The sequence below is a fragment of the Gasterosteus aculeatus genome, chromosome Y (assembly GCF_964276395.1).
Source record: "Gasterosteus aculeatus chromosome Y, fGasAcu3.hap1.1, whole genome shotgun sequence".
NCBI classification, from domain to species: domain Eukaryota; kingdom Metazoa; phylum Chordata; class Actinopteri; order Perciformes; family Gasterosteidae; genus Gasterosteus; species Gasterosteus aculeatus.
Window position 1 is genome coordinate 16,848,548 of NC_135709.1, and position 14,523 is coordinate 16,863,070.

General features: G+C 44.6%; 2 pseudogenes across 2 annotated transcripts; one reads left to right on the forward strand and one right to left on the reverse strand.

Moving 5' to 3' along the window:
- Positions 1 to 4,303: 4,303 nt before the first annotated feature.
- On the forward strand, positions 4,304 to 6,910 carry LOC120812166 (V(D)J recombination-activating protein 2-like; annotated as a pseudogene). Its single transcript, XR_013454560.1, has 2 exons — positions 4,304 to 4,413; positions 5,170 to 6,910. The product of XR_013454560.1 is annotated as a V(D)J recombination-activating protein 2-like (transcript).
- A 653-nt stretch (positions 6,911 to 7,563) lies between these two features.
- On the reverse strand, positions 7,564 to 13,918 carry LOC120812898 (V(D)J recombination-activating protein 1-like; annotated as a pseudogene). Its single transcript, XR_013454568.1, has 4 exons — positions 13,831 to 13,918; positions 12,709 to 13,065; positions 11,503 to 12,616; positions 7,564 to 10,765 (listed from the first exon to the last, which is right to left on the reverse strand). The product of XR_013454568.1 is annotated as a V(D)J recombination-activating protein 1-like (transcript).
- Positions 13,919 to 14,523: the final 605 nt, after the last annotated feature.

Genomic DNA, 14,523 nt, shown 5'->3' on the forward strand with positions numbered 1-14,523 from the left:
ACATGGCTATAATTATAATCAATGACAAACAGGATTTTTATAATTTGAAACACGTTTACAACTAAAATGGTCCTTTTTCTTTTATATATGAGATACTGCTTAGATTATTTTCTTAAAACATTTGTGTTGTTGTGTTACACTATGGCAAGTTAACTAATAGACACTGTGTATCCTGGAACTATAACTGACAGGGTTTTTTTTCTGTAGTTGAAATGCAATGTAAGATGTATTTATTGTTTTATTCGTATTTTATTAGTATTTATTCTTTATTGAGTTCAATTTCAAAACTGCCAATCACACAGTCAGTTGTAGACTTCACACAGCAGCCTGATCTTCAAAACCTGTTCGTAAAAATGTATATGAAAATCTTGAACATACAAATTCATAGTGATACATACAAAATAAATACGGACTGCAACTGATGACGTCACCCTATTCAAAGTGAACGGGGACCTGCGCCCCGTAAACACACTTTGTGAAGTCTAACGATGTAAAATAAACGTGTTATGCATGCATTGCATTTTTAACGAGAAATCAATGTTAACTTGTAAGAATAGAATACTAACCCTAACCCCCTCAAATAATCCAACATGGCGGAGAGACGTTCACTCAAGAATCCGCCATGGTCCGCCATGTTGTTCACTCAAGGGGCGTGGTTAACCCCCGCAGTTCCTATGTATTGTTACGAATTTCTATGTCAAATATTTTGTATACATTTTTACGAACAGGTTTTGGAGATCACGTTGCACACAGACGTTAATACATCTTCAATATACATTGGACTAAATCAGCTAGTGATTTTAGTTTATTTAGTATAGTATTGTGAAGTTCCGCACCTTTGTATGAGGAAATTCAGTCCAACTGGACCTCATTGAATAATAATTGAATTAAATACCTCTGCTCTAAGGAATAAAGCAGCTGCAGTAAGGCCAAATACAGGTTTGGAGAGATAATTGCCCCACAGAGTTGTTCTCTCATCAGCACTTCCCAGCTGTGAATGAGATTCAAGTAGCTGGAATAGGGTTGATTGTCAAGGGGTGGTTGGGGAGGAGCAGACCCCAGAAAACATAGCAGATCCCGACCCTGCTAGAAGATCCGGGAGAACGCCAGAAAGCCGTTGAGGACATTAGCAGCAAGAGGGACATTTGGGCGGCTGGGCTTGGATTGATTGCTGGATGGACGCATAAACTCAGAGGGAATGCAGCATTTTCACCTTGAAGTATGATGTGTATTGTTTATCTCCCTTGTCACACACACCTTTTTTTTTTAAATGGCTTCCATTAGCCACCCCAGATGCAAGCCGATACGAGCTCTAAAAGAAAGGCTGGCTTGTAAGCGGGAGACAGATCCAATCCCCTGGACACGCGGGATAAATATGGCTCATAGGAAACTGGCCTGACTCGACTCCAAACGCCCCAGATGGAGCCTCTGACTGACACAGACTGCACTGCAAATTGCTAATGATGTGTCGTTCGTGAACGATTTGTTCATTTTGAAAACGAATCCTTACAAGGACTCGAGAGTGACAAGTTCTCTCAAATAGTTAATTTTCTCGTGGCCACGCATCGGGACTTACCGACCTGCCCCACCCCCCACGCCCCCCCGTCCCCCCGTCAACGAATGACTCGAAGAAAGATTTGTTCATTTTACTGAACGAGATTCAAAGAACCGAGTCGGTAAAAAGATCCGAACTTCCCATCACTACTGATCAGGGTGTTCAATGTACTTCCCCATCAATAAAAAGAGGTAAAAAGGCCAACCATCCTTCATCAAACCACTAAAGCTGCTTACCAAAAGCAGCACTCCGTGCCCCGCCCCTTTTGAATGATTTCAGGATATTCACGAGCTAGACAATTAGTTTGACATGCAGTTCCAAACCTCTCCATCAACAGATGAATGTCAGAAGAAGGGAACTTGATAGGAGGGCAAGAGTTGGAAGCAATTAGCCGGGAGGAGGGAAAGGTGTCTTACTCTGACATGCTACTCTTTGTCAGGGTATCATGGGGCGTCCGTCGCCCGGCACTGGTTGTTTTCAACCATGTCACTTTGAATGTGTCATCATTATTACGGAAGTTTGATTTAAATTCGCTATACTAATAGAGACAGAGTCGAGAATCAAATGAATGTTCCGGAATAAAAACAATTAAAGTGAACATAGAAACTATACTTATTTCAACTTGCACAACAATTGTTTTTCGCATATGTGATAAACTTCAGGCGCAATAATGATACCTGTGGGTTTAGCTCGCGTTTCATAGTTTGAGCTGCTGTGACGTGTTGGGTGAGTTGGTGAGAACGCGTTGGGTATTACACGCCACCACTTACCAGACGATGACCAACGTACCGCAGCACTGCGAAACCAGTGAGGTGGAAGTGCCCCACCAGCAATCGGCACCAATCGCCACAAGGGGAACAATTACCATAACATTAAATAATAGTGATAAACACCACTTCACAATGATCATGGGGACACCGGAGCTGTCAGCGCGCCATCCGTCAAAACCGCGCTTCAGGGTCGCAACAGTCAAGGTGGTGATACATTACACGGGACAGAAACAGGTGCTGCAATAGATTCTAATCACTTTGTTCAATCAATTATGTACAAATGCTTGCGCGGCCCGGGGCCTGTCACACGCCGCTGTGCCTCCTACTCCTTCTCTGCACCAGTGTGGCTACATAGCAGGCAGAGTTTTTCAACACTGCTTTGTGCGGATGCCTTGAGGTGACTGGAGACGTTTGTTTTTTTCTAAGGCGGAATTCGTAAGGGTTGAACAGTTTGAAGCAATGCAGGGAAGGAGAAAACCGTCATCATGCATATCCCACTGACATCTGAATTCGTGTGTTGTGTCTTCTCTAGTAAATTCTTTTCTCTTGCACTCACACAGGTGCAGACACACAGGTGCTCTGCTGTGTTGTGCTTTCAAGCTGTAACGGTCTTCCAGGCACTTGTGGTTTCTGCCTTTTGTTTTGCGCACTCCTCAAGTTCTCTCTCTGCCGTTCTGTGCACAAAAAAATTATGGTAATGCGAGGGTAGACATCTGCTTGCAGCTCACTTCTTTCCTACGCGTTTAGGCATGTGTGTCACTCGTACGGAGAATCTGCTCTTCGGTAAAAATCTGTAATATGGAGTTATTTCAATTTAAAACGTGTATAATAGTGATCAGTCAATCAGTTAGTAACTCATGCGCGGCGTACAGCATGTCAGTGCTGAAGGTTCTTGAAGTGAGCTGAAACTAATAGCCATATTTGTTCAGATGTGAATGAGGCTTTTTTTCACTCACTTTTTTCTTTCACTTCAAATAAATAAAACCATGAGGAAAAGGAAGGAGGAAAAGGCTTAGTCTGAAAGCAAAACACAAGGGGAAATGAGCCGTGTCAGCAAAGCCGAAAATGTGAATCTATGCAGCAGAACAGTAAATACTGATACACAAAACACAAACTCTGTTTAAAAAGGAAGCACTGCTTGGATAGATGAAATAAAAATGTATGTTTCTTAACTCCAATGGAGGGTCAGCATACATTGCCTAAAATGTATAAATTAATTAATTATCAGGGAATTTCAGCTGTTAGAAAATGCATTGACTTCAGGTCCGGAATGAAATAAATAATCTGAATGTAAGTGAATGGCGGTGGGTATCACTGTCTGTTGATATGATAATTAAAATATTATGTTTCAAAAGCAGCATAAGGAATGTATTGCATTTAGACATTTTTTTCAGACCTAACTGAATATAACAATTGATTTTATGTAGACTTTATAGCATAAAGAGCACACAAACTATCTGTCACTGTATTTGTATTGTCTGCCTCCAGCCTCTCAACAGGAGATTCCCATCAGAGGTGTGTCTAAAAAGAACTACGATGTCAGACTGATTTAAAACATTTGGTCACATGTGTTTGCCTAGCATGTGTGTTATCTGAACTGTTGCAATTATTTATTCATCTATCATATCACAACATTGAAGAAATGAATTGAAATTAGAAAAATAAAATTCTTAAAACGGTGAAGCAGAGAAAAGCAGCGTGTGACTTTTTCTTTTTGGATCCAACATTTAATTTACTGGAGGCAAAAACAAACATACACACAGCTTCTTTCTTAAAACTTTACACAACTTAGGATTTTCAACTGAAAGGAGCCCTCTTGTACCCTCTTCGGTACAACCGATATCCAGTTATATCTCTGAAGTGATACGCTAAATGCATTTAGGCAGCACACCTGCCTATGAGCAGCAGTCACAGACTGTTAACCTCAGGATCGGGACGTGTCAGTGAGTCGACGAAGCTTCACAAGCTCTCTCTCCCCAGCTGCCGTTGTCAAAGTTCAGGCTCAGAGCCTTCGGTCCGTCTTTGTTGTTCTTAGATCCACTCTCACGTGAGCTCGAGCACAGCAACCAGGCCCTGCAGGGCACCAAGGTAAGCAAACTCAGAATTAAGGGAAGAACTAATGGTTCTTAGGCTACGTTACTCTTGTGTAACCATCTCTGCTGGCGGTTTTGTCACACGCTGTTTGTGTAAAAGCGACTCATACTGAGCACCGCAGCATTAATAAACCTGTCGAAGCTACTGATATCACACAGTATTCTTATGAAGTCAGTTGAAGCAGTGATTACGCAATAGCCTCACTCAGAACAGAAGGAAGGAAATGTATATTATTATTATTATATACCATTAAGTAAATTTACAAAGGAATTCAGTTATTTCGTTTTGCTCCCATTTTAAAATTCACTGTGCCATTGTCCAATAATTTCCTTTTGGTAAATGTAAGCCATCATGAAGCAGTGTTTGTGTCTGTATTAAAGAACACTGTGTAAGATTCTGATAAAAATATTGAGAGTTTAAAGTTTAAACATGAGTGTTTGTTTGTCGCGAATAATAAAATGACCCCATCAAGAAGTCATTGTTCTTTACTTGAGTGACAACAAAAAGAAATGGAAAAAGCGAGAGTCCATTTGGTGTTTTTACCATCATTATAACACTTCATTATGATGTAACAATAATAACTGGTGGAAGCTGTCGTTAAGAAGCTGAATTACTTTGTGCCTCTGTGATGATTCTCCAGGTGTTACTCTAATAAACAGGAAGTCAAAATTTAAACTTTTGCGGGATAACAAGCAACAGCTGACTGACATGTTGTTGTGTTTCTGGTTTTTTGTGCTGTTTTTCACGCAGACAGCTGCTGGAAAATGACCCTTCAACCATTAACTCCAGTGAACTGTGCAGGCCTTCTGCAGCCCGGCTTCTCTCTGCTGCAGCTGGATGGGGAGGTTTTTCTGTTTGGCCAGAAGGGTTGGCCCATGCGCTCATGTCCAACTGGCGTGTTTAGTGTTCGCTTTAAATGTGGAGAGATGAAGCTGAGGGCCAACTCCTTCTCCAACGACTCATGCTACCTCCCTCCATTGCGCTGCCCGGCAGTTTGCCGCCTCGACCCGTAAGACGGCCTCCCAGAGAGTTACCTCATCCACGGCGGCCGCACCCCAAACAACGAGATCTCCTCGAGCCTCTACGTGCTGACCACAGACAGCCGCGGCTGCAATCGCAAGCTCACCCTGTGCTGCAAATAGAAGGAACTCGTGGGAGAAGTGCCGGGGGCCAGGTACGGCCACACGATGAGCGTGGTCCACAGCTGCGGGAAGACGGCCTGTGTGTTGTTCGGCGGTCGATCCTACATGCCTGCGGGGGAGCGGACCACGGAGAGCTGGAACAGCGTCGTCGACCGCCCCCCTCAGGTGTTCCTGTTTGACTTGGAGTTTGGTTGCTGCTCCGCCCACGCTCTCCCCGCGCTCACATATGACCAGTCCTTCTATCTGGCCCTCGCCAGAGAAGACTGCGTCTACCTCATCGGGGGTCACTCCGTGGCCTCTGACTCTTGGCCCCCTCGGCTCTTCCGTCTACGCGTGGAGCTCCTGCAGGGCAGCCCCTTGCTTTCCTGTGAGGCTCTTGCGACGGACATGTCCATCTCCAGTGCCATAATTAACCGCACAGGTCGCGCTCACAATTATATTGGGCGCAAACATTATATTGGGCGGGTATCAGTCGGACTCTCAGAAGAGGATGGAGTGCAGCGCTGTGAGCGTCAATGAGAGCGGGATCCATTTTGAGCCACTGGAATCACCCAGGTGGACTCCTGACATCACTCATAGCCGCACCTGGTTTGGCAGCAGCGTGGGGGAGGGGAGCATCCTACTCGCTGTCCCCACTGAAGGAAGGCCATCCCAAGCCGATATGCATTACTTCTACAAGGTGAGCTTCCCGACAGAAGAAGAGACCAGGGAGGAAGAAGGAACCCAGGGCTGCAGCCAGGATTCAGCCGAGTACGACGACTCCACTCCCCTGGAAGACTCCGAGGAGCTCTACTTCGGTCGCGAGCCGCACGAGCTGGAGGACAGCGACGACGGACGAGTTGATAATTACAACGAGGAGGACGAGGAAGACGAATCGCAAGCGGGCTACTGGATCAAATGCTGCCTGGGCTGTCAGGTGGACCCTAACATCTGGGAGCCCTACTACTCCACCGAGCTCCACCGGCCGGCCATGATCTTCTGCTCCAGAGGGAAGGGGGACACTGGGTCCATTCCCAGTGCATGGACCTATCTGAGACCCTGCTGCTCAGACTCTCACAGGGCAGCAAAAGGTACTTCTGCCTGGACCACGGAGGCCTGCCTCACCAGGAGATGACCCCGCCCCGACAGGTCCAGCCTCTGAAGCTCACACCCATGAAGGTTAAGGACAGGAAAACTCCTCCTACAATTAATTTGTCCCCGGCCAAAAAACTCTTTTTGAGAAGGCTTTTTGAATGATGACCACTGGATTATTTAAGATGTTGATATTTACTGGATGATGAACACAAGCACAATATACTCATATGTAATGAATACAAAAGATTTTGTGAAGAAAATGAATAATAAAATTGCAACATGATGTCTCCTGGTTAAGATGTTTGACAAAATACAAACAAACAGAATATGTAGGAAGTCTAACTACAATGTTTAATGTCTTTCCCAGCTGTACAATAGTTGATCATAATTTTGTATTCCGCCAAGTAACAGGTTTTATTACACTTTATGTTATGGCCAGATGAAGCCACATTAGTTTTACCATTATATTTGATGATCACTGAATGAGAAAATGCTGATCTGTACTCTATGAAAAAAATAAATAAACTGATTCTGTCTTCATACCTGTGAATGTCTTTTATCATTTTTTTGGGATGACAGATATGTTGATTTATCATTGTTTTTAATTTCAGTTGTGTATCAAGACTTTTAAATAAGGGGTTAGATGAACACTTATTTGTTTTTTAATTGAGTTAATTACAACTGTTAATAATACCTGATATTCAAATAATAGTCAGGTACATCTGTAAGTACATAATAAACAACCTGCATCTAAATGTCTTCATACTTCTTCAATTATCTTTTTGAATGGATTTCCCAATGTGAACATGTGATGGTTCTTAATGTTTTGTATACATTCTACTGCAGTGTTTGCATTAGCTGTGTGACCGCATCAATACCTACAAACAGAAAATATAAGATCATTATTACAGAAAAACAAACAACAAGCTCAATTCAGATGTTGTCTTTATTCATGATTTCACGGGAAAAAAAGACAAAAAGTATAAACTCCTCCACAAAGGAAACTCATCAAAATGGTGGTAAGTGGTCTGCTTGAGTAAAAATACAGACAAAAAAAGTGAATGTAATATAACGTGGACAATGTAAAAATAAAGTGGTGGAACCTCAGTTTAATACAGTACAAATAGGCAAAATGAATCACCAAAATATGTCTTCAGTAAACAGTTGTGATATTACAGTTTAAAATGTGTGAAAAGTGAGCCAGTGTAATTGCGTGAATCATCCATCATCCATTACTTTGGAAATGCAATTCATTATGGCAAAAAAACAAATGTGAGTCTAAAACACGATGGTATTTTAGGAAAGTGACAAATACGGGATGAAATGTGAATATTTCACCGCTGTCGTGGTTAAACGCGACTGGGAAATAAGATCAAACATTCAAACAAATAGGAAAAGAAAATTGCCTGTCACAATTGAAATGATGAGGTCACAAAAAAACGCGATAATCAATCAATCAAACAAATACAGTTGCCAACAAATCAGTTTACATGGGGTCTTTCGAGCTCATGCTCATCCCTCTCCTCTGTCGACCGTGGTAGTGACGAAATATCCATAAAAGTGCCAGGTTATGTAGAGAAATCCCGGGGGATGAAGCTTTGTAATGGACCGTACCGATTTTTATGGTATCAAAAAAAAGGTCAGCATACACTTTATTCCAGGTGAAGCATATGAATAAGTAGCACCTGTGACGACAGGTGCTACTTATTCATATGCTTCACTGTGCAAATATAAAAAGAGATAAAAATTGGTTCAAAGTAAACTGGCATCTATTCTGCCCCTGAGGGATCCCGCGATAGAGTTCTAAAGTAATCTTTTTGAGAGGGCACTTATGAAACAAAGAATATTTGGGTTCCTGTGATTGCATTTTGTTCCAGCTCAAATGATATATTAATACAGTGGCCACAAATGTGGTCTTTTTAACACAATTTCCTGCCGTGACTTACAGCACTTTCATCTGTTTCCATAAACATCCCCTCTATATAAATTCATAAATGTGTCACATCCATGCAATACAATAAACTGTGCCATATTTCAAAGACAGTGACAATAAAAAAATAACTGCGTTCCTGAGAGCAAGAGAACAGAAATGTGTGAGTTACTTCCATTTTCCCTGCTAACCCATCTTTGCCTTGCGGTAAAGAATCAGACAGTACAAATACTAAATATTGAAAACAAGCAAAACACCCAATATAAAAATGTGTAGTGAGAAAAACACAAAGGATGAGGTGAGTTTAAATCTGCAAACAAATATTTATATCTAAATAAAATGAGAAAAATTGTTCTTTCAAAATCTTGTTCTAAATATAAATCAATTGGTAAAGAAATGTAATTGGGAAAAATAAATCATATTACTAAGATGCCATTAAATTAGTATATAACTTCCCTGCAATTAATTAAATAAAATTCAAAAGTAATTAACTTCCAGAGAAGAGAAGACCTTCTCACAATCCTGACTTGCTTCTGGGTCAATGGTGGCTTGCAGAGCTTTAGCAGAGTCCTTGTGAGCTTCCATAAACTTCTGCAAGTACTTGGAGGTGTAGAGCCAGTGATGTTTCAACACGTCCTCTAGCTCAAAGGCCTTCAACTGACGCGCATTCATCTTCCGGAAACGCCTGAAGAGCTTGTTAACCGACTCGTTCCCTTCGCTGGCCCAGGCTCCTATTGATCTATCTCTCTCTATGATTTCAGGCACATGGGCCAAAGTCTTGTGCAAGTAGTTGGTTATCTTTCCGTTGTACCTGTACTTGAAGGTGGAGGAGAGAAGGTCGGCGAAGCGCTGGGAGTTAAAGCTGTAGCTGCAGAGCTGGTCGGGGCACTCCTTGGCCGGGCAGGTGGCGCGCCACACAGGCTTCATTTGGATGTAGAGCCTCATCAGCTCCCTCAGGGCCTCCCTCCTCTCCTCGGAGGGCACCAGCTCACAAATCACCTCCACGACCTCTTGGGTCATTAGCCGGCGGGCGTAGTTCCCATTCATCCTCATCAACGGTTTGAGCTTCATCTTCGTCCTGAGCTGTTTGTCCAGCGCCGCCCTCCAGCTTCGCCGTTCCTCCCGACTGGGGTTGACCTTTCGGTACACCTCCCCGATCTCGTCCTGGAAGATCTTGTAGAACTCTGTGGCGTTGCCGATGTCACAGTGCAGTGCATCCATAGTGGGCTGGGTCTTCATGAAGGGTTTGGCAGAGATCCCTTTGACTCTGTCCCGCAGCTCCTCCACAGATTCAGAAAACGGGTTGGTTCTCCATATCTCGTAACGATCCAGGTTCTCTTCGTGACTGCGGGTGATGGAGTGCAGCACCATGTTTTTAGAGGCCTCCGCCCGAGTGGAGTCGCAAAGAGTGCAGACATAGGTGGACCCTGACGCCTCCAGGCCCTCTACCTCGCGCACCATCTTCTCATCATAGCCCGTGCCCCTGAAGTGAAAGCGGAAGGAGCGAGGGAGTCCGCCTACGGAGAGGATGAGCCTGCTTTCTTTCATCGCATTGCGCTCGGCAACTATTGGCCCCAGGACAGCTGTGAGCGTCTCGTGGTTCGACTCATCCACGAACATCAAGCAAAGAGGCTTACAGGACAGTTCTGAGTTTGGCTTTGGCTCAGTGAAGATGGTAACCTCTTGCACCTCCTTGTCTGACAGCACAGAGACAGACATGACAGTAAAAGAAAAACGCCGTGCTTCTCGCTGACGTCCCCCATGCCGTCACAGGACTCCTTGATCATGACGCTGAAGCCTGAGGTGCAAGTGCGGTCTTCCATGCCGCTCTCTCTCAACCCCTCCAGGATGTCCTCCTCCAGATCCTTTAAAGCTGACACCAGAGCCACGTCGTACTGAAACCGTAGAGTGGTGGTGTCAGCAGGGAAGTCGTCCACCGAGGAGGCCCATCCAGAGAGCCCATTAATGATGCCAACGGTGCAGGACGTAGACACGTTCTTGAGTGCTGGTTGCCATTCAAACTGGTGGAAGCCGGGGAGAAGCTCCTTCTCTGGAGCCTGCAGGGTGTTCAGAGGCTGAAAGATCTGGCAGCCGCTGGTGGCTTTGACAGTCCGGTACATCTTGTGATATTGGCTGCAGCTCTGGAAAGTGTTGACGCGAATGGCTAAGCACACAGCAGGATGCAACTCAAAGCCTCTTCCTGCAGAGAGCGAGAGAAAAGGAAAAGACAGGACGTTTCAGAGGGAGACAACGAGGGGGGCAGAAGGAAAGGATTCATGTAAAATATTATTTAAACACCAAACTGCCCTTTCTCACTGTTAAACACAGCCTGTCTAAAATGTCCTTATTCAACATCCCAGATGTAGAGTCATTTAGACTATGAGACAAAGATGGAAATGTATCATTGTCAAAAGTCCACTAAGCCATGATTGCAAAATCCAATAATTCCTCATTTCCAAATGTTATAAGGGGACACGGGGTGAATCGGCCAGGCTGGCAAAAGTGATGTATTGGCTGCAGATGAAAACAGACACCAGCTGGCTTCTATTCCCCAGAGAGGAAGATGGTGCTGTCTGTGTAATTTGCGGATACAAGGGCTGCTGATGTTGTTTTGATTCTAACAGCCCCTTCACAAGAGTTGTTATCATGCATTAAAGTCAGTGTGAGAGAGACTGACAGACAAGCAGGAACAGAGTGAACGTGGGAGAGAATCAGGTAGAGGTTGAGTTTCTTCTAGAAATAGGGATGGAAAATAATTCAACGTTATCAGAATCTTCTTCACACCCTTCATAGTGAACTTTTCAACTCATCGTTACTCACGAGTGGACTGTGTTCCTCAGAGATAACCAGACATATTAGTTAAATAACAAACACTACAGTTTTCTTGGCTACGGAGAATCCCATGTTGATTAAACAAAAGCCTCAATAATATCTCACCTTGCATCATGGCCTCTAGCTCATCCGCCCGACGGTGTTCATTCCCGGACCTCAGTGCAAGCAGGAACAGAGTCTGACACACAGACCTCAGGTCGCCCCCCTCCTCTTTATCTGCAAACACCTTCAACTGGTTCTTTATGTCCCTCAGCCGATGCTTCTGGGCACGGCGGGTCAGTGACAGCAGGTGCTGACAAGGTCTCCCCCCTTTGTTGGTTCGCAGGTAGTTGCCGAGTTCTGCTGACGGCTGCTTATCGTCCTGTAAATCCAGATCATGGCCCTGACAATGAGCTCTGAATGAGTCCAGCCTGGACTGCTGGCCACAGCCGCTCCGGGGGCAGAGCAAAGGCAGGGAATGCAGGGCTGATAGGAAGATTTAGCGGGCGGGGCGAGTTCATCAAGAGCGCAGGACGTGTTGCAGGCCGGGCAGTGAGGTCCCAGGACACGGTTGTATTTTACAATACAGCCGCGGCAGAAGAGGTGTCTACAGGGGGACTGCACCGGATCAGAAAGCAGGTGGTTGCACACCAGGCAGGTGAAAGAATAGAGGAAGTCTACAGGGAGCTTCTCACAGATCAGCTTGGTATTCAGGTGGTCTCTCTGGCAGTGGGTGATGCTCTTCACCCAGTGCTCTCTCTCGATACTGAGTTGTCCCTGTGCCCTTAGCACAGGACCATGATGGTTGTCTCCAAATGGTCTGAGAGCCTTCCTCTCACCAACCACAATGCAATCGCCGGGGTCCCTCCTGGCCCTTTTTGCCAGACTCTGCGCTCTGGGAATGGCTTTGCGCCTCTTCCTGCCAGTCCATTGAAACGAAGGTTTCCTGGGGGAGCAAAGGTTGCAGGTGGAAGAGTGGGGTTTCCACTCAGGGACTCTAGTTCTGGAGAAGCTACAGAAGCCTCCTCCTCTTATGGTCACCACCCAGCAGCGATGGCAGAAGGAAAGAGGGTGAACGGATTCGGTGTCCTCCTTCACGTCCAATTTAAAGACTTTGAGAATAACTTGCAGCCCATTTTATGCAAAAGCGCCTTTGCTGACCTCATCCAGATCCGCGTTGACATCGTGCACCGGACCTTTGACTGTTCGCAGGGCCATTCCGCATACACGGCACAAGCACCTTCAAAAAAGGAACAAAAATGTTTTTAAACTTTGAAAAAGTGAACATTTAGAAATTCACCATGACGTTACAGTATTGTTGCATTTAATCACCTGAGTTGGTTCATGTGAGTGTCCATTTCCTGTAGCTTCATATCAACTCTCCGGCCAGGGCCCTCCACATTTTCCTTGCTTTTTCCCCCTAGGCACAATATCATAACACTCTCTGCACCCGTGCCATTGTCAACCTCTATGTTTAAAGCTGCAGGAGGAGGGATCCCTGACAGGGCTCCTTCCTCAGGCCGTGTCTCAGTGGGCAAAGGTACCTTCTCCATGGACTTCAGCCTAAACAGTTTGAACTTCCACTGAGAGTACTTAGAGTGGGGATGGCAGAGCTCAGCCGGCATGGAGGATCTGTGGCCGTCTGTCTCCAGGCTCTCCTCCGCCATGATGTGGCTTAGTCTTCAGACCCTGGAGAGGAGGAGGGAGAAGAGGGCAGAGGGGGGAAAAGTTAGTTAGTTAGTTGGATGTATCAAAAAATAATTTCCGTTGTCCACGAGATAGAAGCCTGCGGATGCTTTAAAAAGATACATTATAAAGCTGAAATATATCAAATTACTTCTCAGCATTGAGCCCATGACACAATCTAACATTTTACTCGATTCCTGTTGAATTTATACGCCAAGTGCCGTGAAATCCCACTGAACAGAGGGGAGTGAGCCCCTACATAGTGTTATACCGCAAGTGGCATTTGGATCCTGTGTAAAATGCATGAGACAGGCATTTGGGGATCGATACAGCACAAACATTTTTTATTTGTCCCATCTCCAATGCCATCGTTTAGGAAGCCATTGTGATTTTTTTTCTTTGACACAGCAAGGTTGTCTAAATGGGCAACCTTTCCTCTGTAAGGCTGTCAATCATTTATATTACTCGTTTTCTTGGCCAGAGAGCGAATTGGAGCTTTGGGAGCCAACGACAGGCATTTTAGATGTGACTAATAGAATAACAGATCCAGTAAACTTATTTCATAATACAAATATATTGACCAAATATGAGAGAAAAGAAAACAAGAAACCCTCATAATGAATAAAGATCATAAAGCATTATTCCAAACACATCATTGGTCAATCCAGGAGGCATATTGAAACTGCATTGACAGGTCTTAAATCACCTCCTCCCATATTATCTATGTTCTATTAAAGTCCAGACAGTGAAGAAGTAATACAATCTTACCATTGCAAAGCTATAGTGCACAAAATCTAGCGTCTTTTGTGTATATCCGTCTTTGAGTCTGTGTGTATTTGGCAAGTTGAACTCTCCTTTTCAGACAAACAGCTGAGCCTGCATGCATGTGTGTCAACTGGGCTCTTACCTTGTTGTTTTAGTTTCAGCTGGCGTCCGCTCCCTTGGGGGTTCTTTTCGCATGGGAGCACAAGGGAAGCCCTGGAGCCTGGCCCCACGTATCACATGTACCGCCTATGTAGGAGTCTCTGGCTTGATGCGGCTGTTAACAGGAGTTATGGTTCTATACGCGTGGGATTGCCCCTGTCTGTCTCCTTGGGTCTTGTATTTATACCCTTCCTTTGATGGGATCCCAACAGTCAACCCCTGGCACCTGATGCAGGCAGCTGATTTGAACCCAAAAAAAACAAGGTCAACCCCAATGCACAGTTGCAAACACGTGTATACAGAGAATCCAACATCATACCCCATATCAGCTTTTTCACCAAACCACATCGATCCTCAGCTGGCAACACATCTGTTTTACCTTTATCGCCCCTCTCTCATAAGCATCTGCAGGCTCACCTCTTCCAGGTGGCCTCTCTCTGGCAGACTGAGAGATACTGTTAAACTTCTAAAAAAAAACAGTACAGAAACAAGACAGATGGAATAAATGCATTTTGCAATTGCAAGGACAAATAAGAA